We start from the raw sequence: 24,293 nt of genomic DNA, 5'->3' as shown, positions 1-24,293 counted from the left end.
CAAAATAGTTATATGGATACTTTTTCTGATGTTTGCCACAAACCATTTTTTATTCTGTTTACATATTACATCATTCTTGTAATGCTCAAATCTTTTTACAAAATGGCTTTAGGAAACATCCGAAATTTAAAGTTAAATAGCAAAAAAATATAGGCTATATAGGCCTTAAGACTCTAAGACAGGCAACAAGAAATACACGTTGGTTTGACGATTGGTAAACGTTTGGTATGAAAGTTTTAATCTTTCTTCCTGCAGCAAATGACATGAAGAGCTACGATTTCTTTTTTAAAGAATGAACTTTTTTCTAGATCTATGCCCTAAACTGGGGTTGTAGTCAGATTTGTGCATGTTTTCAGGGTAGCGTTATAAAACATTTTAAATCATACGTTTGTTCTGTTTCCAATCATTTTACTTTAGTCTTAAAAAGTCTTAAAAGTGTTGCCTTTTTAAAGCATTTTAGCACATTATCTGTACCCGGGCCAGCATTCGAATCTGACTACTATATGGCCACGACCAAAACAAAGGAAGGCACTAATCAGAATTGAACTATTATGTCACATAAATGACAGTTGTATATTGGTTTTACGGGCACTACATAAAACGGGGAGACATTTTATGGACATCATTTTTGTAGATAACAAAGTGAAATGTTTGTGTAAGCACACATTTCACAAACCTTACTTATCAACAAAAGCACACATGGAGAGAAAGGTTAAAGACATAAGCACATACAGAAGCTAAATTGAAACTAGCATTTACTGAACATTGTCATCTTTGTGTGAAGCCAAAGCCGATGTCGCAAAACATTGGATGCCACATTTATTTACTGGCGCAGTCAAGTAAGTATTTTATGCAGCGCTGTTCAATTCAATATGATTTTCGTGTCAGTAACATTTTGTTGTTTATTAGTCAATGACAAGTAAATCATTGATCAATTTTTGCTCTTAACCTTAACATATTGATTTCACAACTGTCATTAGTTCACCTGAATTATTAGGATACGCTTGTTACCAATCTGACTAAAGTACATCTCCTATTACGCTACGCATAGGATCTGAGAACGACCTATTCATTGCCTCGTTCTGACGACCCTTTCGCTAGCCAATCAGAGCCTAACTTACAACATCTTGCAAATCTACCTGTAGCCTTGACTTTTGATATTTACAATTCTTATGTCATCATGTATCAGATAGCCGGTTAGTTCAGTCGGTAGGCCACTTGCTTTGTAAGCGAGGGGTCCCGGGTTCGAGCCCTGGAATGACTGCACATTTTTCTTACTCTTTGACATTCGAACAAGTCGTCTGATTGGATAAAATAAAAATAGCAATACTGGAAATCCAAAATATACAGAAGACGAATGTGAATTGGTCGTTCTCAGATCTTTGTTTAGAAGATCAAGTACTTAAGTCAGATTGCGCTTGTTACGGAACTGTCGGTAGTGATCACTAAACGAAACGGGATTTGCCCTATTCTATATTCTCTTTGGTTAAGCTTGAAGCTTATTTAATTCGCCCTCGGGTAGACTTCCAATGAATCTCAGTTTTGGAGTCAAATGAAAAGGCACACATTTTAACAATCACAGTGCCTCGGAATATTCCTAGCCCTATACAAAAGCTTAAGGTTTCATGATCTTTAGATAAAGGAATGTAAACCGAAATATTCCTATTTTACAATTCTACAAAATAAATGCTAACCTAGCAAAACGAGATGAAATCGTGCAGTCTGTTATTAGTTGTCTCCGCAGATGCTGTTCTCACCTCATGTAATTGGTGCAGCTGATCAACGAATACAACAATTCAGTACCAGACAATGGTGAAATTATACGGTGTTATATTCGGTAGCTTCACGCCGGAATTTTCAAGAAGTGAAATAGTAAAACAGTTTTTAAACGATGGACTTGTTCTTTATTACATATTTAAATAGCTTTACGAGAATTCATTGGCATATTAGACGATATAAACACCTGATGTAAAGTAACACCCCCATATAACCTCATGATGTAACTGGTGTTTCTAACATATGAAATGAAAATAGACATACACTACAGGTACATGTACGTGCTTAAACTTGTTCTCTGTACAAATACAGAGTTACCCAACTTGACATTTTTTAATTCAAAGTACTATAATGCATAACCTGCATGAATTTATGTGAAAGTTCTTGCCCAAAGTAAAAAGTTCCTTCTTATAAAAAAGGTGTTATCATTTTACGGACCTCGTCTCTCTCAGTGTCTCTTAATGAAACCTTTCTCAAAAGATTCCGAAAGTAGTTCGCCGAGCGAAGCGTAGTGATCTGTCAGTCTCTAAAGAAGCATTATTTAACACTTTGCCTAGCAAAAAATGACTATTGTTTTGTTATTTCATCCACTAACAGATAAATAATTGATCATAATTTTCGCTCAACGCAACATGTACCTTTTAAACATTGATTTTACATCTATCGCCATTTCACCTGAATGCCGTTTAGGGACCTGCTGTTTTAACATCGACATTCGTTTTCAGTAACAGAAAATGCTACATATTACATAATTCGTGGTGGTTAGGTCGCTGGTGTCAGTGTGATATAAACTGATGATATGTTGTACACAGTGTGAAGTTAAAATACTTAATAAAAATGTTTGTGGCCTGTTCACTGGAGCATATTTGAAAAAAAAAAATCAAACTAAAGTGAAAGAAGTTATTGTTATTGTCCTGTTATCTCTTTGCGTATTTTATATTAAAATATAATTCTATTCAAAGGTCAGTTTTAAGGCAATTTTTAGCCAAGGAATATGTAAAAGCCTGTCGAAGTATGACTTGAGGACATAACTTATGATTTTGTGAAGCATACCCATGGTCCAAGTCCTAGTAAAACACCAAGGTGATGAAGAAATGTTAATGCAACTGCTGTTGACTCAATGTGGTATGAACACATGTATTGTTTTGCTATTTTAATGAATTACCTTGCCGTAACATTATTAGTAACCGGCAGGTAAAGCATTGATTTCATTATTTGCACTCAATGCTTAATGTTTCCTTAAACATTGATCTTTCTATCATTTGAAACCATTGTGATACCGTTGTAACGATATTATGCGACTACAATGTCTCAGACATTAAGTGTCTAACCGAGATTACTACCAGACGCTACGCAAGCGGCCTTGTAGTTCTCTTTTTAGCATACAACTATGCGATATAGGGGATAGGGGACAGTAAATTTAGATAATAATAATAATAATAATAAAAACTTGCGTTGAGACCAGCGAGAAATAGATACAGTAGGAACTGTACAGCTAATGTATTGAATATACTTAGCACTGTCCGGTTTCATGACAACACAACAATGACAATGTACTCGTCTGCAGGAATCCTTAGTTCGATAAACATAATAAATAACCAGTCGAATATAAATGCCTTTAAAATACATCTAATATATTATTTAAAGAATGTACGAAACTAACCCCTGCCACTTAAGAACAGTTTATGATTACTAAAAGCTAACTCAGGACCAAATGACGTTTTAAAACTCCACCATGTATCACTATGTGGTGCCTAAAACGTTGTTAGTTCCTATTATTTGATCCACCAAGTCTGTAAAAATACTTAGTGAAAGAGGGCAACATTCTGAAAGGTTCAGATATCAATTATACAATACTCGAAAGATCTCTAGAGGTGGAAGTTGAAACTTATTTTATTTGAAAGATATCTAAAACAAAACATCTTGTTATGGAAAAAAGTGGATAGAACAGTATATTAAATTTAATGATGATTAAATGTGTTCGTTGTATGAAAAAAAGACAGAGAACAGGACCGCTAACCGAACCTACGAAAACTAACTTGGGTATCCACAATGTAGGTTTCCATTTATAAACATAAAATCCAATTTCTACGTACCTTCACGCCCAAAGATACGCATACGGTTACGGTATAAAATATAACTTGAACATTATCCTGAATGATGTAATTATGTTTTAAGTTTCTTGCTTTTATCCGTAAATTGCAGCGTTTTATAACTATTTCCAGGAATTTGCATCGTCTGAACACTTTGATCTGTCATTTTTAGTGTTACTGTTTTTTCTTTCACACAAAATGTTCAAAGTATTGTTAAAGTACTAAATCAATGTGTATACTTATGAAAAACGAAATGTAGATTACGCTGTATTTATTACTGATATTATGTGTGCGCGTACCTGTAGGATTATATTCTATGTTTGAATAAACGTTGGTTGTGTAAAAGTTCAGAACATTGTGATATTAACCAAATGAAGACCTACATTCATAAAACACTTGTTAAACTTATTTTGTAATTTAAACCTATGCGCGTTGTCAAACACTTTTCAGCAGATGGTTACTATTATTTAGCGAACTGAATATCTACAGGTGCTTAATTTCGCGTACTCTCTTTTATTTCCAAATAAAATACTTTCCTTACAAGGACGCGGTTCAGCGTCAAACTGCGATACAGACGGATATATACAAGGGAAAATGGCAACCGCTTGCTTATAAATGCCATATAATAAAGAACCACATCTCTAATGCTATTAGCTAATAGCTAATTTATAATTCATGTCGTTGTGCTCTTTTAATCTTTATAATTTGCGTTATTATAGCACAGTTGGCATAATTGTTGCCTGTTTATTTCGTATGTATGACCTATACGTGCCTTTTCACTTTCCTTGAAAAGGTTAAAAGGTAATAGAGTAAAGCATCATACCGAAGCTGTTCGTATAAATGTCAACAAATTTTCTAAATCAGAAAAGCATACCCCATGGTGTTCGTGACATTATTTTTGTATTTCATTTTATTATACAGATGCTACATTTTGCATGTTCATTACCACTAATGGAGTAACAATGTTGAAAATTTCAAAAACTGTTTAGTTTTGCAAAAGTCTGCCTAAATCTGACTGAATCCAGTATTTACCTGTTATTACCAAGAACGTATTGAAAAAAATGTTATCAGCCCGACCACACCTTACAAAATGTCGAGATGGACCAAGAGCAGCAAGATCAACACAATATCAATAACGCGAAAACCATCTACCAAGCAAAATACCGACAGAGTCATCTTGCAAAAGGTCTAAGAGATGTCATCACCCATAAAATCATTAGTTCCATTTGACCAACCATGGAAATAGCAGCAAACAAGTGTGCAATCAGAAAAGCACCACCGTGAAAGGAGTTGGCAAGGTATCTCCAGACCTCATTCAACACAAGTCGACAACATTAAGCCGACCCTCTAACATAAACGTTGCACCTAAACAATTATAGCTTATAAGACGGCTTGGCGCCCTTATTCAGACAAGATGCCTAGACTTGACAAGGGCAATGCCTCTTGTGGCATTCAACCAAGAAATCGTATGATGCATTTCAATTAGAGACTATGTGTAGTCAGGTTAGTAGTCTGTACATAATTTTGATATCAGATAGTTCTCGTCATACGGAAAGTAAAATGAAAAATACAGCCACATTGTAGAACAAAATGTTGCATAAACATTATAATTGTTAAAATTCAATCTGAAACCAATGTTATTTAATGAAAGAGAAACGTTAAACAAATCGTTTAGTATTCTTATATAAAAACACTCTTAAATATTCTTATTCCTGGTAGTCGGAAAAAGGTATTCGTATTATTTGTGTAGCATTTTTTACATTAACATTTTACAACTTCATATACTATCAACCATCACGTAGTCTAACATTTGTACTTAACATTCTCTGTAATTTTTTTAAATCAACAACGAAGTCTTTAAACGCCCCAGTTTCCTCGTGCAAATAAAAGAGAAACTATTGGTGACACAAGAAATTCTTCTATTAACGATCAATACTTTACGAAGCAACACGCAAGTCTGAAACTGTGTTTGATAATTGTTCCAATTCATGATTGCCGATGCAAAGCTCTATTAGATAAAATTATTAAGTGCGAGTTCTAACAAAAATCAGGTCAACCGAGATCTCTATTGAACATACGTTTTACGATATTTGCATGAGAAAAGCGTGATTTTCTAAATGGCGGGAAATAACAGAGAAAAGAGGAATCAGATCAAAAGAATTATACCGCCAAGGTTGTGTATAAAATGTTATGGTAAAAGTTTATGATTAGCATGTTCAATACATGGAATTGATTTAAGATGATTGCAGTATTGTGCTACGTTTTGCAATTTATAATAGACACACGGCCTTCCAAACACTTACGAGAAAAAAACACAATTTCCACACAAGTATTGTATTTAATTAGATTAATTAATTAATTCAATTTGTTAATACTGCGAGTTTTCTACGAGTCAAATTCATGTCTTTGCAAGTAGCAGTATTCTTCGAGGGCTCAGAAATAATCGTACATAATTATCATAGCATTGTAGAGACAAACGATGGTTTCACCTGCTTGTATCTAATATTTTGCATCTTTTTTAAAGATTCCATGTCAGTCATATGGAAGCTATTATAGGCTACGTGACCACCATCCCTGTTCCCAAGTTATTATTTAAATACTTTCCGGTCAACATTCTAGGTTGATGTCCCATTTCATTTTCAAATTGTTGTTTGTTTGTACCATGCGGAGAGGTGTGTCCATTGTTGTGTAGATGTGGCATTCCCCATTTGCCTACGAATTACGTTTTTATTTTAATAATGTTCATTTCTCTAAAAAAATCAAGTATCTTCTTCACTTAAATTCTGAAAAAAATCAAAAATGCCTTCAAACTGGAAAAAATGAAAGAAAATTGCGGTCCGAACTGTTTTATGCTATGTAGCATACATCCCTACAAGCTGAATTTAACTCTTGTCCAGCGGATGTCTGGTTTATTGGTGTTCCACTTTGTTTCATTCAAAAAGAAAAGAAGCTACAAGTTTTGATTTAATTTTGATGCAATCTCATTTCGTACTGGGTTGGTTTAAAGTATCCTGGCGGTCTTCTACTGGAGTTCCCGTTTCCTTTTTTTTTTTGTAATTAAAAATAAACGTTTTTCGCGAAAGATGCGCACTGTATATCTTTGAGTATTGTAAATAAGTAACAAATATATAAAATGCAGGGTCTATTTATCATTTTGTAAACCAAAAAGGTGAATGAGAAGTTTTCAAATGAGTTTAAATTTCTTTACGATATTGTGTTGAACATGGTTGGTCCGGCCGTATACAACATTTAGGTCCAGATACAAACTTGATTTATATAAAAATATACTTCATGTTAAGATTTAAGGGAGTTACCAAATTAGGCTACAATGCGTAAAATCAAATGACGTAGAATCGAATTGAAATATGACTTAGGCCAATGTGTTTATTTCAGACCAAAACAGGTCATCACGTTTTATTTTAGCCAATTTTATGTAGTGATTTATGTTAAACAGTTTATTTTGGAATTAAATCTCGTGGTTTTCGCAAAAACAAGACACAATACAGAGCCCCCTCTAATGATTTTTTTTCAAAATAAGTGGCGTATTTAGTTACAATACGCTAAATAATTCCTTATATTTTTCAAAACTTCAACAGAAAGTTTTCGTGCATAAAACTGTGAGAAATAATTGTCATTATATGTATATAAAATGGAGTATATAATATTGTAAAAAAGTGAGATCAGTAAATCTTCACTGAAATTCTATATTTGCAGTTTTATGGAAGAATGATACAGGTTTATAACTGAAAACAAAACTTATCTGAGTATCAAAACGAAATGTACCTACACATAGAATTTTCTAAGAATGGGCATATGTAGTGACTTACAAAAACAGTGTTATTGCGTGAAAAACGTGTTACAAAAAGCTGTGCAAGGCTAAAAATAGATACTTACATACATGCAAGGGTATACAAAATAAAAGAAACATGCAGCATGCTGTAGGGATAGATGGCAGATGATAGCTTCTGAAGTCAAAGTCAAAACGAGTTTAGCACAAAATGCCAAAAATATGGCATATTTAAGCGTGTTAAGATAGTTTAACAATATGCACTCATTTAATACAGGTGGAACATTCGTATCACTCTTTTAACCTACCCTTCCTTGGCACTTGCACATGAACTCACGTGCAACATTTAGAAAGTCGCCGACGTGGTTTCAGCACGTCAAAATTATTTTATTCCGCGAAAAGAACACAAATCCATTACACTCCGAGAAACACGTATGGCCCCTTTATACAATTTTCCACCACAAACACTGTGACACTAAGCAGCCTATAAACAGATTACAAGCCGCGTCCGGATCGATCGTTTTTAGAATTTCCTACAGCAAATATGAAGACAAGAATCCTTAACCTTCCTGGAAAAACAACCAAAGCTTTACAGATTGAAAATATTTTGTACAAAAGCGGCAGGAAAATCGTTTCAGCCTAATACACAAAACGGAAAATACATGTTAGAGCACCTAGATTGCGGTATTAAAAAGCGGGATTAGTATATACAAGGGGTTTTCACAACGTATCTGGTGCTTGCCTGTCCTCCGAATCTGAGTCGTAAGACGTCCCCCAGCGCCAACGTCTAGGCCCCGATTTCAGTCTAGCCTCTAACACCATAATTCCAAGTTCCATTCACTATGTCATTTCATATTTTTTGCCTCTATATAAACCCTCAAAGCCAATCTATTAAACATGGATACTCCATTTCTGGGATCCTAAAGAATCTGAATTACACCTTACACTACACTTTAAGTTAAACATTCAAGTATTTATTGTTAATGACTCCTCAGTGGAACACACTGATACAAGTCACCGTATTTTAGAGCACAAAAACACGCTACTAGCAGCGCTAACCAATTTTGTCCTGTCAATACCGCCGACCAATAATGCATACCTAGTGCATACTCTGTCGCCCAAAATCAGATAAGCGCTTAACGGCGGGCTACCTCCTCTCTGTATTGACAATTAAAACCATCAATTATTAACCAATCCAAAACAAAACTGTAACTGCAACTAGTGTCAATAGAAAAAGAAAAGTATCTCATATCTGTAAACTGACACAACTCAATTCGTCCTTAGAATACACTCAAATCCAGCCTGGCTCATTTTCGGAGAGAAAACCTATTAACAGAGTTGTTTTATGTGATATTTATATATTATATACAGCAGCCAAACATATTAATTGTTACACCGATGCATTTAGAGATATATGTGAAAAGCCCAATATCACCGGTGTTTCACTTTATTCATATGTTCTAGCGCGTCGATAGTTTTCTCTGGCTTAATCTCAGTTGCGGCAATACTCATATCGATTTCCCGTAACCAGTATTCATCCTCGCACAGTCTAGTACAAAGCCATTTTAAGGATACAATTTCTATTGGTATCAATTTACGGGGGACCAATCGATATAAAAAATGCACTGAAAATAACTACAACAGCGTATCAAATTATGTTTTATATATGACAAATCCAGAGATTCTGAACCGTAAAAGCCGTAAAATGTAGGCGTTATTGGTGTAATTTGCCACGGAGAAATTATGGGTTTCATGATAATGGTGTCAATGTATATAAAATGAATCTATGGTTCTGGTGGCTTGATAAGGAATACTTAGATAGATCAGCAATTTGGCTAACTCGAGTAAACCATTATTGAAAAAGCTTGATCGCCCACAGTTTTACAGAACAAAAACCGCAAAGGAAATAATCAGTTTGAAAAGGGATAAAAAAAAGCTCTTGAACATACCGCAGACATAACATATTCTTAGTCGATGTTATCAAAACTATGATGCAATGATAAAGAAGGAAAAAATCCAAAACAGGAAAAGACGAACAATATTTCAAGACAAAGGTAAAAATAACGATAAAGTACAGTTATTTGCAAGACAAGGCAAAATTGAAGAGACACAATACAGTTATTTGCAAAACTCTATGCTCAGCTCTACGGAATACCAAACTTACAATACTCCACTAGTAAATTGCAGCAATTTAACGTGATATTTTTCTCTATAAAACGCATTATAAACATCAACAGCCTAGGCCTATCCTTACAAATTAGAACATCTTTTGTTTATGCATTACTGCTTTCTTCGTCTTAGACAGAACCATAGCTTTATCAGAATGAGTGGTTTCAAAGAAGTCTGCGAGGTGAGGCGGACGTAAAAGAAGTAGATAACATGCTGCATTAAATAATGTTATACCATGAGCGACATTATTAATTACAGTACCTTCCGCTTTTTATACATCACCAATAAAGATATTAGATGAAAGAGAACCAAGTAACCTGTTGTAATTCTACCCCAACTGTAACAGAACATAAAATTTCTTTTTGCTGTTTTACAGTATACAAATGAAACAAACTTCAGCAAGTAAATGGGCTCACCGGAGAATCCACAGCAGGTCATACTGGACAGGAACTTTGTGTGAGGTTCATGGTCTGCCCATCAACATCCTAGGCTGAATTATCTACTTTCCTTAAAAAATAACATGAACGCTGATGTTTCGCGACAGATGCTGTTATTATTTAAATTCAGTAGTTTTTCCCAGAACTGAATATATATTTTTCTTTGGAGAAAAGTCACAAGCTTTACGCTAATGGTTGTAATTTCCTAAATACTATTCCCAATACGTAATGTTGACAGAGTTGTTACACACAGAAAGACCCGTTCAGATTACAAACCTTGCTTAATTTGAAAACTGATCATACAACTGACGTATTATAAGATAAAAAGTAAAGATAATGCGTCTTCTCATAGAGATTTTTCATGTCAAATTTACTTACTGCAAAACCACACCATTAATACACTGCTGTGACCTGGTTTTGCAACCCACACTCGTTTGAAGATCATAAAGTTTTACTTCACCAAACATAACATTCTCTTATTGCTTCTACAAAAACGTAAAAAAAACAACCCCAAATTTAAGCACAAACTAGTTCTGTTTGTACCTCTACAACCAACTCGAGTGCAAAAAATAGTATTCCATAACCTGTCCGCCATTAAGCGACTAGATCAGATGGTTCCCGCGCTGGCTTTTTAGCACTGTTATGCCTAATGAGAAAAGGTCAGTTAAGTATGAAACATTACAATGGTGGATTTGTTTTGTACTTGAATCATCATTGCCCATATTTGCAAGTAGTATCTATTTTCCAGAAAATTAGTCTTGATAGAATGTTCTGACTTTGGATAGTATGGTGGCTTATTTAGGACATTTCTTTATGTCGCGTTGGCGTATTCTGGTCCTTTGGGATGACGCAGTTCATTCAATTTTACTAAAATATAATTCCACTTAAGCCGGTGCTGGGATGCGAGGTATGCTGCACGTTTCAATGACTTAATCAAACCGATTCTGCTTTTATCTAACTTGGTTCCAAAAGATATTCTTATCATAGTTTGATGTGACGTCCTGGCGCACGCACCTTAACGAAATTTTGAAAGTTTCGCTGTGTCGTCTTTGCGTGCACGCCAATGTGACAAAACGAAACATTAGATTTCGTCGTGAGCACCAAATCGAAATAAACTGTTTCGTTGTGTCGTCCTGGCGTACACGGCATCACAATACAACGAAACATTTTATAATGTCTTAGAAGGGGGGGGGGCGGGGAAGATGATCACGTGATACCTAAAGACAATATCAGGAAACGCAAAAAAAAAAAACTAAGATTAAAACTGAGTTTCATACAGAAAAACATTCTGACCATGTTTCATATAAACTGTGTAGATCATTTTCCAAAATTTTACCTACGACATCGTATCGCGTCGAATTTTTTACTTCGAAACGTGTTTTCGCATTTTCGCTTTACCAACACTGCACCCAAAATCCTAGCGATACATGTACTAAACATACCATGTGTGGATATCTACCTAGAGCCATTCCTTTTATGACTCCTTACATAATCGCCGGTCCAAAGTTCGTGTCAGGTAGCCTATCTTTTCTAAACTAAATGCTCGCCCTCTTCCAAAAATTCTTTCCAACAGAGTAGCAGTGGATACTATAGAAATAATGTATAGATTTGTTTTACCTTCATGTGTGTCTAAGGGGACTGTTATTCAATACTAGGAATGTACTTTGAAACAAAATGGCGAAAACAATGCACTTGAAAAAGAAAGGTAGAGATGTGGCAGAGGGGTGGAGGTGTGTTATGGTGGGGATGGGGGTTAGAGCTTGGGAAATGAGAGGACACCAGTATCAAAAACATTCTGAGATAGTAAAAAAAAATATTGGGGAGGCGGATGAAGGTAACGATGGTGATGATGTTATGCGTGCGGGAAGAAGTTGGGTGACGTATGAGGGTAATACAAAAGACAGTGCAAGAAGTAAATTAATTTAAGAAGACACAGTGAAATTGAGAAGCTTGCCAAAACTTTATCATATATATAAATTTACAAAATCTGAACCCTCTGACCTGGACCGGAAGATATGTTCCACTTACTAAGACCAGAGACAGTAGTTAAGAATATTAAACTTGAAACAGCCTAGTTACAATATCTTACCTCAGTGACCTTGAACTTTTAGATACCTGACCCTAAACAATCAAGTATTTGTCCCCTTACCAAGACCGACCTTTATGTGAAATCTGATGATAACTGGGGCACTAGTTTAGTAGATACGTTGAAATTGAGAAACTTGCGATAAAACGTAGACTTTAAAGGGGGCGGGCGCAATAGGTGCCATCATGCCCATCCCCTCACCGTAAATCTTCAAATAGCCAATCTAAAACAGGAATAGGGCACGTTACCATGCATTGTGTTTAAGTTGCATTCGGGTTCGGGTTGATTACTCAAACATACCACACAGCTGAAAATTAGCTTTCGATAACTGTTACTTGTTCCGCCTTCTTTTGCTTACGCTGTGTTGAAGCATATAAGCTATGCATTCGCCTTAATACTATGCCAAAATCTATAATAACTGTATCACCTTGTAAAACTATGAAAACACTATACAAAAACGGCGTAAAGGTTCATACAAATTATGGAATTCTATCTCTGTATTCACTGTCGTTCATTCCGTGTTTTAATGATAAAACATGCTTACAAAATGGAAATTTAAGATTTCTGCCAAGGTGTTCCGCTTCTTCTATGAACAGTTTGTCTTGAAAAGCGCGCTTTAACCACTTCTTACGACAAAGATATGAGGATTGTTTAACGAAATCGGCTCGTTTTTCAAATATATGAAATAAGGTTTGTTATAATATTGAACCATTTTAAACCTAAATTTTCACCGCATTTCAATCATGAAACCAGTCAACTTGGCTTCCATGCCAGTTATTTGTTTGTTTGTTTAACGTCGTTTTTCAACAGTATTTCAGTTATGTAATGGCGGACAGTTAACCTAACCAGTGTTCCTTGAGTCTGAACTAGTACAAACCTGTTCTCCGCAAGTAACTGCCAACTTCTCAACATGAATCAGAGGTGGAGGACTAATGATTTCAGACACAATAAATATCTTTTGTCAACTCGTCACTGAGAACATACAGCCCGCCCGGGAATCGCACTCGCGATCCCGTGATCCGTAGATCTGCGCTCTCCCTAAGCGGGCGGGTTTCCATGCCAGTTATAACAACGACGTCGACAGTCAGCTCTCAAGTGCCTTGGAGAGACCAAATCGCCTCGCTCGAGGATCATACTCGCATCGCACTGTCTAGATCGTGCGCTCTACATAACTTACCGGGAGGCTAAAACATTAAAATAATCACGCGATGGACATGATCATTAAGAACTGACATTAACGTATAAGGCCCTGACAAAATGAAAACAGTAACTTCATATCCGGCAAGCTTGAATATAAATGGTTTTCACTAAGATGTGATTCTTTTCTTGAAAAGAAACACTGGTCCTATAAGACGTATGAGAAGAGTTCTAGGAGCGTACTTCAAAGCGATATACCGCCTAAGCTCATTCTTCTCACTAATGAGGTTTCGATTTAAATGTCGTCTGCGGAACAAATCGAACGATCCGTTGAGACGCTCACAACTTGTATCGGCATAATCTTAAACCTAAACACAAAACCACATAAAATGCCTGAGATAGCACATGTTTTGCTATTAAGGAACTTTCCATTCAATATTTTCCAGTTTTTATCACGATGCGACCGACAAAACACAAGTTATGTCAATTATTAACACTTTAGTAGCATCACATTAGGGCTGCTTGCCAGACCATGTAGGGAAAACAAAAATATTCCAATTAAGACATAATGAAGAACTGGAATGCAATTCAGGAATGGTTGTATATAAATTCTACTGAAAAAGTCTTGAAAGAAGTGAAAACTTACTAGAAAAAATGGAAAATAAGGAAAAAAAAAAAAATTGGTCCCAGTGGGATTTGAACCTACGCCCCCCCCTGGAAATTGCAGTCAAAGTAGGTTTATGGCAGGAATTGAATACTCTTCAAAAAGAAGGTACTCTATTATGGGCCTGATACCTTAAGCCTAATCATATTTTTGAATTTTGCTGTGCACAAACTATATAACTCATAAAACATTATATAATATCATTTTACTTGAAATACGAGTTCACGAACTATAATTTATTACAGAAATACTAAATTTACTTTTTTTATGGCGTTATAACGCGAACCAGCTGAAGTACAAACAACAGAATATTTGAAAACTGACGGACTGATTGCAGGATAACTTAAACGGAATGAATTCTTTAAGTATTTTCTTAATATTGAGCAAACGCAATTCTGTTTAATAATTATGACACGAGTTTCATTTATTTAGTTTCCAGCCTATCCATTAACGATCTTTGTATCAACATATGATTTTGCCACCGTCATGTTATTTACTCAGTGGAAGGGATGGTTTTTTGATGCTTGCGGGGAGTACAGCAGTGCATTTACGGATGTGCGCATGAGAGCCATGTATACAAAATATACATATAAAGTAAGACCAACAAAACAAAACATTAGGACACCAATCGGCAAAACAACGCTAAGAAGTACAGGCCGGTTACCAGTGCACAAACCAGGTATTAAGGAGATATTTGAATTAGCGTAATATGCCAAACAGGTTATACAGAACAATAGTTTTGAAACTGAGATATAGTCATAGACACCGGTATGTGTACCAGCTATTTTTCGTTTGAACTTTTTAACTTAGAAAAAGGGAGCGTAGTAGGACTTTTCTTATTTTTAAACATACCTTTAATAACGTTGATTTTATGGTATTGTTGGTACCAATAGAGCTAACAGAATTGGTAGAAATTGTTATCATGATGTTGTAGAATCCGAATATCACTTTTTGATGACTTGCTGCAAATATTCCAATATTCGATCAAAACACATACAGGGTGTCCCAAAAAACATGATACATCTTTCAAACGACATCACATATTCAAATGACATGGTATATCAATGATTATTATTCCAATAATAAGCATAATTAACTAAATTTCAATTAATAATCATTGATTTGTTCACGGTGACGTCATTGATGATGTAATCAAATTCCATCAAAATCCAAGATGGCCGCTGAGGCAGAAGTCATAAAATTATATTATGAGTTGAAATCGCCTACATTAGTTAACAAAACATTAAATAAACAGTACCCTGGCATGAAGCCATTAACCAAACTACAGATCAACAGATTGGTCAGGAAATTTGAGAAGCATGCATCAGTAAAATCAGTGTTGACACCTACATGGCGGTAATCGCTAATTTCAGAACCAGAATTTGTATGGTAAAATCGCAAAAAGGGGGACACACAGCACATCTTATGTGAAAAACATTGTGACTGAGATATATACATCCAAAGTATTGTGATAAATTCTGTGATAAATTCTTTGTAAGTAAATATTAGTTTGATATATTGTTTAAGAATAAAGTTATACAAGCTCAAAGATGTATCATGTTTTTTGGGACACCCGGTACAACATATTTCATGTCCTACCATGCAGAAATTCAACAGATTAAAGACATCAAAAACATAGAAAAACTGTAATAAATATTTGTAAATTTATCAGAGTCATATAAATTAAGGGCAGAAACGTTATAGTCAGGACCATTGATATGAATTTCTTTTATTATACATAGAATTGTAATGTTTACTCATGTGCATGTAGTTATTCATTATAGTTATATCTGTTCATTAGCCAAAGACATGTTATGTCGATATTGCTAATAAAGTTTGTTGTTGTTGTTGTTTAATATTTAAAGAGACATCAGGGGGAGGCTTTGTTATGGAAAAGGTCGATAAAACAATAAAAAATAAATAGGATGACAGGATCAGTCAAAACTGCGTAAAGTAGCCTATCAGAGGTTCAGTGTTACCAAACTTTTGGCTGCACACCTATCCACACTAGGGCACAGCTTTTCAAAATTGTTCAGTTTGTGGCAAGGAAAAGGTTGTAGATCTGATAAAACGGTGGTACCCGAGACAAAAATTGGTCTCCCTTATTTCAAAACTCGGGGGAATTGTTTTTGTCAAACTGTCACAGTCATCTTTCGCCTAGCCCGACGATCGTATTCACGATCTCTAAAGTGGTTGCCGTTTGTTTGTCTTGCTGAGTTGTTCATGTGCAGGCTCTTTTGAAACGTAAAATTTCGCATATATATGCCTTCCTTCTTAACTTCATCATATGAGTAAAACATACGCGAGACAATTGCTTATCTAGACCAATAGCTATAAAATAACTGGAAAATGAATCAATGTTTTAGATTCACGGAGATTTAAGCAGTAATTACAGAGTAGAAGTATAGACTATGTTGGAATTATTCCCGCAAGAATATATAAAATCAAGAAAAACATGTACCCGATGTCATAAAGCAAGATTTTCCTCCACCTAAATTGCATGTAGTCAAGGATAATGGTGAAATGAACATAAATCTGTGTCTCCAAACGCTAATCTTTATTTTTATGCGGGAACGTGGTTCCTTGCGGCGCTTGTATGACAACCAATCGATGGTTCTCTGGCAATTTGACAGGCTGAAACGTTTCGCTGATCAGGTTTTCTGGGGAAAATATATCTCAAAACAAACATACTCTTCAAAATCTTTATACTGTCAGTAATTCTTGGATAAATATTGGAAAGGACACGCACAATAATTATGTTTGGACGCCAGATTGACTGTCTTTTGTTATACTTTTATCAAATGTCCCATTAGATTTCTTTTTCTGTCTTATTTAGAGTTTTATCGTAAACCTTTAATATTTACGTCTTTTAATATTATAGCATTTTTGCTATCACTAACGTAAATTGTCTGTAATACGGCTTACAAATCTCCGACAAAATAAAGTTATGGGGACCTTTCTTGAATGTCCAGGGTCTAAGGCTTGAGACTTGTCTCTAAAGGCTCCTTTGCTTCTAGTTCATTTCAAAAATGTACCCAGAAACACCTGGAATCTGGTCTTTTTACTCTGTTTTTTTTTAACCTTGGACCCAGGGTTTTGAAGCCGGGATGGTTGTTTCTATGCCCAATCATTAAACTGATCAATAACTAGATCCTCCACTTCACTTGTGTATAAGGAAAGGATAAATAAGGGCTCTTTCCTTACAAAAACGTTACGTGTATGAGAAAATAATGGACCTTTTTTATCCCTTTTTAGTATTTAGTATTTAAATAAGATCTGAGTTTGTATATGGAATAATGTACATCTTTTAACCGATAATCGCTTTAAAAGAGACGTGAGTTCAGGCTGCATGATACGCAAGCGCAAATGCAAATTGATGTATTTAACAGTAGATCTTGATTAAAGCCATGAAAGCCTAGCTGAAGAAAATTGCTCTGAATCGCTTCTTGTTGTATAGTTCCAAATTGATTTATTAATTGCCTACAATCATTGCATCTCCTGTGTTGACATGATTCCATAGCAACGACGATAAGGTAACAATTGGTCCGAGGAATTATCGCTTTAGCAGCAAAAAGGAATTTGACACAATGTAACAAATGTGGCGGTTTGTGGAGACCGTTGTTTTAAAAGGGCATGTTGTCTTGAATGGCAATAAATTTAAGAACTTAAAAAAGCTCTTTTTTCTTCGTTCAGATTCTTATAAATCAAATAAATTTGGTTTGGAGGTAATAATCACACGGTGACCTAGCTTTTACTTTTAAAATAAGCTAAAAAAAAGTTTAATACACACGAAGTTATATCACAACAAGGGCTTACGTTTAGTCAAAGCTTCTTAAGAAAGGTCGATTAGACATTATGTATGTACAATTTAAAACCTTTGAAAAAAGTATATCTGATGTGCATTTTTGTATGCATTTCTTCCGCTGAAATATTTGAAAAAAGTAACTGATGAAATTAATGCTATAAACTCAAAAACCTACATTGTTTCCTATTGGGAAAACAAAACAAGGCGTAAGCTATGCAGTTCGAAATCTTTTAAGACTCCAGTACTACTCAAGAATTAGACTCAAGTGTAATACAAATATAAAGCTTCAAACTTCAATACTGAGCCATTATACATTTTGTATGAACTACCGGTTACAATAATGTAACAGAGTAGAGATGTCTAAGCGCAGAAGACAACGGTATTTTGAATAAACTAAATAAAACAAACTGATACAACTGGAAGTCTGGAAACAAAAATTAGGAAAGCGGGGAAACAGTAGAATTTTGAAAAAAAAGAAGATATTTTTCTGTACGTTGTGAATTGATTGATCCATCTCAGAAACTTATTTTAGAGTATACTGCAAGACACATATACTCGAAAGGATATACATAATGAGGGTTATGACAACAAAACTGCAGAGATGGTTAAAAACAAAATGTATCATATATATGCCATTGAGTTATTGAGCGACTATAAAGAATCTTTTAATCGTCTGCAAACTTGATTTTATTAATGACTGCTCATAACGACATCAGTTGTCTTTAAATGAAACAAAAACTTTTCTTGAAAATAACATATGTTAATCCTCCGATTCTACGTTGGGTACTTTTGTCCTGTGTAAATGTTAAGGACTACCTTAGACACCGCGTAACAATAAAAGATTTCTGGTTTTGGCGCGTTGTCGTCTTTTTGCTTTGTCGCGGGCGCCAGAGCAAAAAGGCGAGATTTAGAATTCGACAAGCGAAAAACCACAACGCGACAAGGCGAAATAGCGAGATTTTTATAACGCGCCGTCAACTCGTGAATCCTAACTTGTATTTACTCTTCTCTTGATTTGCATGCTATGTTATTAATGAAACACGGACCGTGCTCCTGTGGCAAGTCATGATAGTACAGCCGCTGGTAATGCTGAGAAAACCACTGGATTTTATCAACATTGTAGTATTTTTTCATGTGGTTGTTCTTTTTACATACAGCAGGGTCGGTACACGTATTTTATTTACAGTAATGGTTTAAAATTGACTGCAATCCTAAAATGTTTTGAAATAGATCTCAACGCCAGTCATTTATAAGATGGCGGTGACGACTGTAACACTAACCAAGAGCACCGCTTGCAGGCGCCGACGCTCTTCACTAAGTGCTTGACAAAAAACAATATGCAAGACTAGATGCCCACGGGTAACATGTCGAGTACGCCCTCTGACCCCTAACTGTGACCTTGACCTTTGAGATAGAGTCCGTCACATTGAGTTAAACATTCATGCCAAATATAAACAAGATTCCTCAATGGATGTCATAGTTTGGCCGGACAATATCTGACATGACCTTTGACCTCCAACTGTGACCTTGACCTTTGAGATGGGAACCTGGGGTTTGCGCATGACACTCTGTCTTACTGAGGTTAACATTTATATCAAATATAAATAAGATTTCTCAATACATGTTTATGTTAAAGTTATGGGCCAGAAAAGATCTGACATGACCTTTGACCTCCAACTGTGACATTGGCCTTTGAGATAGTAACCTGGGTTTGCGCAAGACACTCTGTCTAACTGAGGTTAACATTCATGCCAAATATAATCAGGATTGCTCATGCATGTCAAAGTTATGGTCCGGACAAACAAATCCGGACGGACGCACATCCGCACTGACGCACACACGCACATACAACGAACAGCCATTTGGACAACTATGTCTTCGCTTCCGCAATCGGGCTCGACAAAAACAGTTATGGATCTTGGTTTTCTTAGTCAATTATTGACGTTGAAAAATGTATAAATTTTCAAAAGTATAACATAAATATAACAAGGAAAGTGAATATTAACCCACAAAAATATCCAAGAAAAATACTGTTTTTTTTGAAGATAAATATGACCATAATTCTAAACAAAATGCAAAGGAAAGTTGTGATCCTTGACCTACATACTAATCTTATTCCAATTTGTCATATTTATCCCTGTTTCTACGATTAAGCTTTTTAATCTTTCCAGTTGGTACATCTGTTTTCAAAACAGGGCTCTTGCATCTTGCTCTCAATAGTGTTTCCCTATTTAATGCAAAACTCGTTACCTCTCGACCACGGTGCAGTTTAAATACTCTTTCTGATCCCTGCTCAGTTCAAAACTGTTTTTATTGTTTTGAAACTGAAAATTGTGATTATCATCCACTAAACAGTTTTGTGATAAACACAATAGCGATTTAGATTATTGGGACTATTGATAATATATTTAGGTTAAAACGCGATTCTTCAGGGCATGTTATTAATTTCCCTATCATATTTTATAATTTATTGCAACGATATATATCCACTATAATCGTAAAATTACAGTCAGTTTATGACAAAATATAATCTATTATATACCATAAAACAGCATGCCGAAATACAGGGCATGTTCGGAAATGCGGAAGAAACGCGCCTTCCAAACCGTGTATTGATGGGAAAAGACGTAACTACATTTTCCTTTCGTTTGAACATCGTGAAAATCATTCTGATAAACTGGTATAATAGATGACAGGTGGGAAATGTAGGCCCTCATTGAATAAATGTATTGAAACAGCTTCATATGTAGGCTTACTCCGACAATCTCTTTACAGCATAGTTTAAAAAAAAAAGGATAAATAACTGTCCTTTATTATAGAAACAGTGTGGTCTAAACTCAGCTTAATACATCAAAAATTGTGCATACTGCTACATACATCAATAAAATGTTTACCCATTAAAAACATATCTTGGCCTATAGGTCACTGTCAATTTGTAACTTGAATGTTTTCATGCGTGTCATGTATATAACCACATGGAAGTACAAAAGAATACAGTTATTCCAAGTTTAACGGATCAAATTATACTTAATCCGTTTACACCTAAGACGTACATACAATGATACATACATATCTTCAATATGCTACACATCATTTGCAGGTCAACGAGAGAGAGAGAGAGAGAGGGAGAGAGAGAGAGAGAGATCAACTCACTTGTTTGACTGAAGACAATGATCCTGATCTTTACACTCCATTGTTTCCAAAATTAAAAAGAACTCTCATAAACACAACAAGCCAAAACACAGTACATGCATATTGCCATTCCTATCACGGGATACAGGTGCCCGAAGGCAAAATGTGTGCACATTTTGAGCTTTTAATTCAACCCGTTATATCATAATACTTATTGAATAGAAAATGGCTTTTGATTTGATTTTAGCTCAGCTTCTAGTGTTGAACTAAAGACTGGTCAATAGCTCTAACTTTGGACCGGCAATTTATATATGAGCCACGCCATGAGAAAACCAACATGGTGAGTTTGCGACCAGCATGGATCCAGACCATCCATGCTGTTCGCTTTCAAAGCCTATTGCAATTAGAGAAACCGTTAGCGAACAGCATGGATCCATGCTGGTCGCAAATGCACTATGTTGGTTTTCCCATCTATGTTTTAATCTAAAGATGCGCCACGAAATAACTGTATTCTTTTGTATTTCCATGTTGGTAATATACATGCTTTGCATTTGAGAAATAACAAGTATCTAGTTACACACTGACAGTGGCAAAAAAAGGTCAAGAAAATGTGTTTAATGTCTAAATATAATATTAAATTAATGTCAATCTGACTAAAGTACTTGATCTTCTAAACGAAGATCTGAGAACGACCCATTCACATTCGTCTTCTGTATATTTTGGATTTCCAATATTGCTATTTTTATTTTCGCAAATCTATTTTTGTTTGAACCAATCATACAACTTGTTCGAATGTCACAGAGTAAGAAAAATTTGCAGGTAATCCAGGGCTCGAACCCGGGAACTCTCGCTTACAAAGCAAGTGCCCTACCGACTATGCTAACCGGCTATCTGACATCTTTCGACATAAAAAATGTTGATATCTAAAACCAAGGCTTTTTAAAGCTTGCAGAATGTTGTAAGTTAGCTTTTGATTGGCTAGCGGTAGGGTTGTCAGAACGAGGCCATCAATAGCTCTGTCAGATCCTATGCGTAGCGTAATAGGAGATGTACTTTAGTCAGATTGAAATTAATGTAGTAGTATGCACAGTATTTGGTGTATTAAGGTGAGTTTAGACCACACTTTGTTTCTACTGTGTAAGGTTGTTATTATTCTATACTGAAAAGACAACGACTGAAAAAGTTTGCAGATGACGATGTGAAAACACATTAATTCAGGGAGGGCCTAAATTGTCCACCTGGCATCTTGTAGAGTAGCTGTATTATACCAGTATTTTCAGCATCATTTGCACGAAGTTATGTGGGAGGAAAAAGTAGGTTACTATGTCGTGGTGGGTTTTTTTAAGAGAAACATCAATTTAAATAATACAGTTAAACACCTGTTTATCTAAATCCGGAGAGAAACGTGCTAAAAGTAGCAGAATAAAGTATCTTTGCAAATCGGATGAGCATTCTTAAATATTGCTTAAGAGTCAGTTATACACAAAGGGAAAAACATGTAATCCGATGACTTTCTTGAAACATAATACGGGAGTGTTCTAAAACAGCAGCGTTCATTTTGGGTAAAGGGCATTGCATTATCCTCATATGGACATTGTCACATTAGGTAAATATATGAATATCAACTAAGATTACTCACGTCTTATATGTCAAAATATGATTAAAATCTGAAATCAAATGTTAAAATGTACATTGAGTTTAACCCTAAATTGAATTGAACAATTTTGAACATATGGTGAAAGAGAGAACGTTTACGTCACAGCTTCAACATGGCTGCAGTCTTACTGTGATGATCCTTTAAACCGTCGCTTTTGTTACTTACGTCTTCCCAACAGTTTTAAAGTTAAATATACAATGGCATTGCATAAACAAGAGGGTCATGATGACCCTGGATCGCTCACCTGAGTAATATGAGCTACATGTTTCAAATGTCAAACTGATGATTTTTGGATTTTTTTTGGAAGATTTTCAGATGTACAATCAAGTAACCCCTGGGGCGGAGCCAATTTTACCCCGGGGGCCATGATTTGAACAAAGTTTGTAGAAGTCTACTAGGCAATGTTACATATCAAATATCTAAGATCTATGCCTTCTGGTTTATTTTTAGCAAATCTATGAAGATTTCCCTATGTACAATTAAGTAACCCCTGGGGCTGGGTCAATTTGACCCTGTGGGGTCAAGATTTGAACAAATTTTGTAGAGGTCCACTAGACAATGCTACAAGTCAAATATCTAAGCTCTAGGCCTTCTTGTTTTTTATTAGAAAATTTTGAAGATTTTCCTATGTACAATCAAGTAACCCCATGGGGCGGGGTCAATTTGACCCCGGGGGTCATTATTTTGGACAAATTTTGTAGAAGTCTACTAGGAAATGCTGCATGTCAAATATGTAAGATCTAAGCCTTCTGGTTTATTTTTAGAAATTTTTTGAAGATTTTCAAATGTAAAATCAAGTGACCCCTGGGGCGGGGTCAATTTCGACCCCGGGGGTCATGATTTGAACAAATTTTGTAGAGGTCCACTAGGCAATGCTACATGTTAAATATCTAAGCTCTAGGCCTTCTGGTTTATTTTTTAAAATTTATTGAAGATTTTCCTATAGAAATCTATGTAAAATCAAGTGACCCCTAGGGCGGGGTCAATTTTGACCCAGGGGTAATAATTTGAACAAACTTTGTAGAGGTCTACTAGGCAATGCTTCATACCAAATATCTTAGCTCAAGGTCTTCTGGTTTTTGAGAAGAAGATTTTTAAAGTTTTTCCTTTCGGTTGCCATGGCAACCAGAGTTCTGCATGGAATTCAATTCTTTGAACAATTTTGAAAGGGGACCATCCAAGGATCATCGCTGTGAAGTTTGGTGTAATTCTGCCCAGTGGTTTTAAAGAAGAAGATTTTTTTAGAAATTGTTGACGGACGACGGACGACGCACGACGCACGACGGACATCAAGCGGTCACAATAGCTCACCTTGTCACTTTGTGACAGGTGAGCTAAAACTTTAACCCTTAACTCCAAGTAAAGGGAGGCATGATTAATAAATATTTGTGTCAGAGTTGTAAACCTTGTTTTATATGATATGAGCGTTAATTAGAAAAAAGATTAAGTTTGAATCCGATTCATTGTCTAATAACAGATATAGATAGGGTGGAAATAAAAGCTACTTAGTAGTAAAAGGGAATTATTCATGGAATATCCGTGCAAGATAT

At 35.5% G+C, this 24,293-nt stretch overlaps 1 protein-coding gene across 2 annotated transcripts in view; it reads right to left on the bottom strand.

The window, feature by feature from the left end:
* LOC123524911 (potassium voltage-gated channel subfamily B member 2-like) overlaps positions 1–24,293 on the bottom strand; it is a 173,180-nt gene that overhangs the window by 57,112 nt on the left and 91,775 nt on the right. The window contains exon 1 of one of the 2 annotated variants that reach the window (XM_045303526.2): positions 3,873–4,313. The exons of the other annotated variant lie outside the window; for it this stretch is intronic. The gene's annotated coding sequence lies outside the window, so the exon portion shown is untranslated. Of the gene's footprint in view, positions 1–3,872; positions 4,314–24,293 lie in introns of those variants that run through there. 2 annotated transcript variants of the gene reach the window in all.

The sequence above is a fragment of the Mercenaria mercenaria genome, chromosome 3, assembly GCF_021730395.1.
Source record: "Mercenaria mercenaria strain notata chromosome 3, MADL_Memer_1, whole genome shotgun sequence".
In the NCBI taxonomy this organism is placed as follows: domain Eukaryota; kingdom Metazoa; phylum Mollusca; class Bivalvia; order Venerida; family Veneridae; genus Mercenaria; species Mercenaria mercenaria.
The sequence above is the reverse complement of the archived record's forward strand: the minus strand, read 5'-3'. Positions and strand labels throughout refer to the sequence as shown.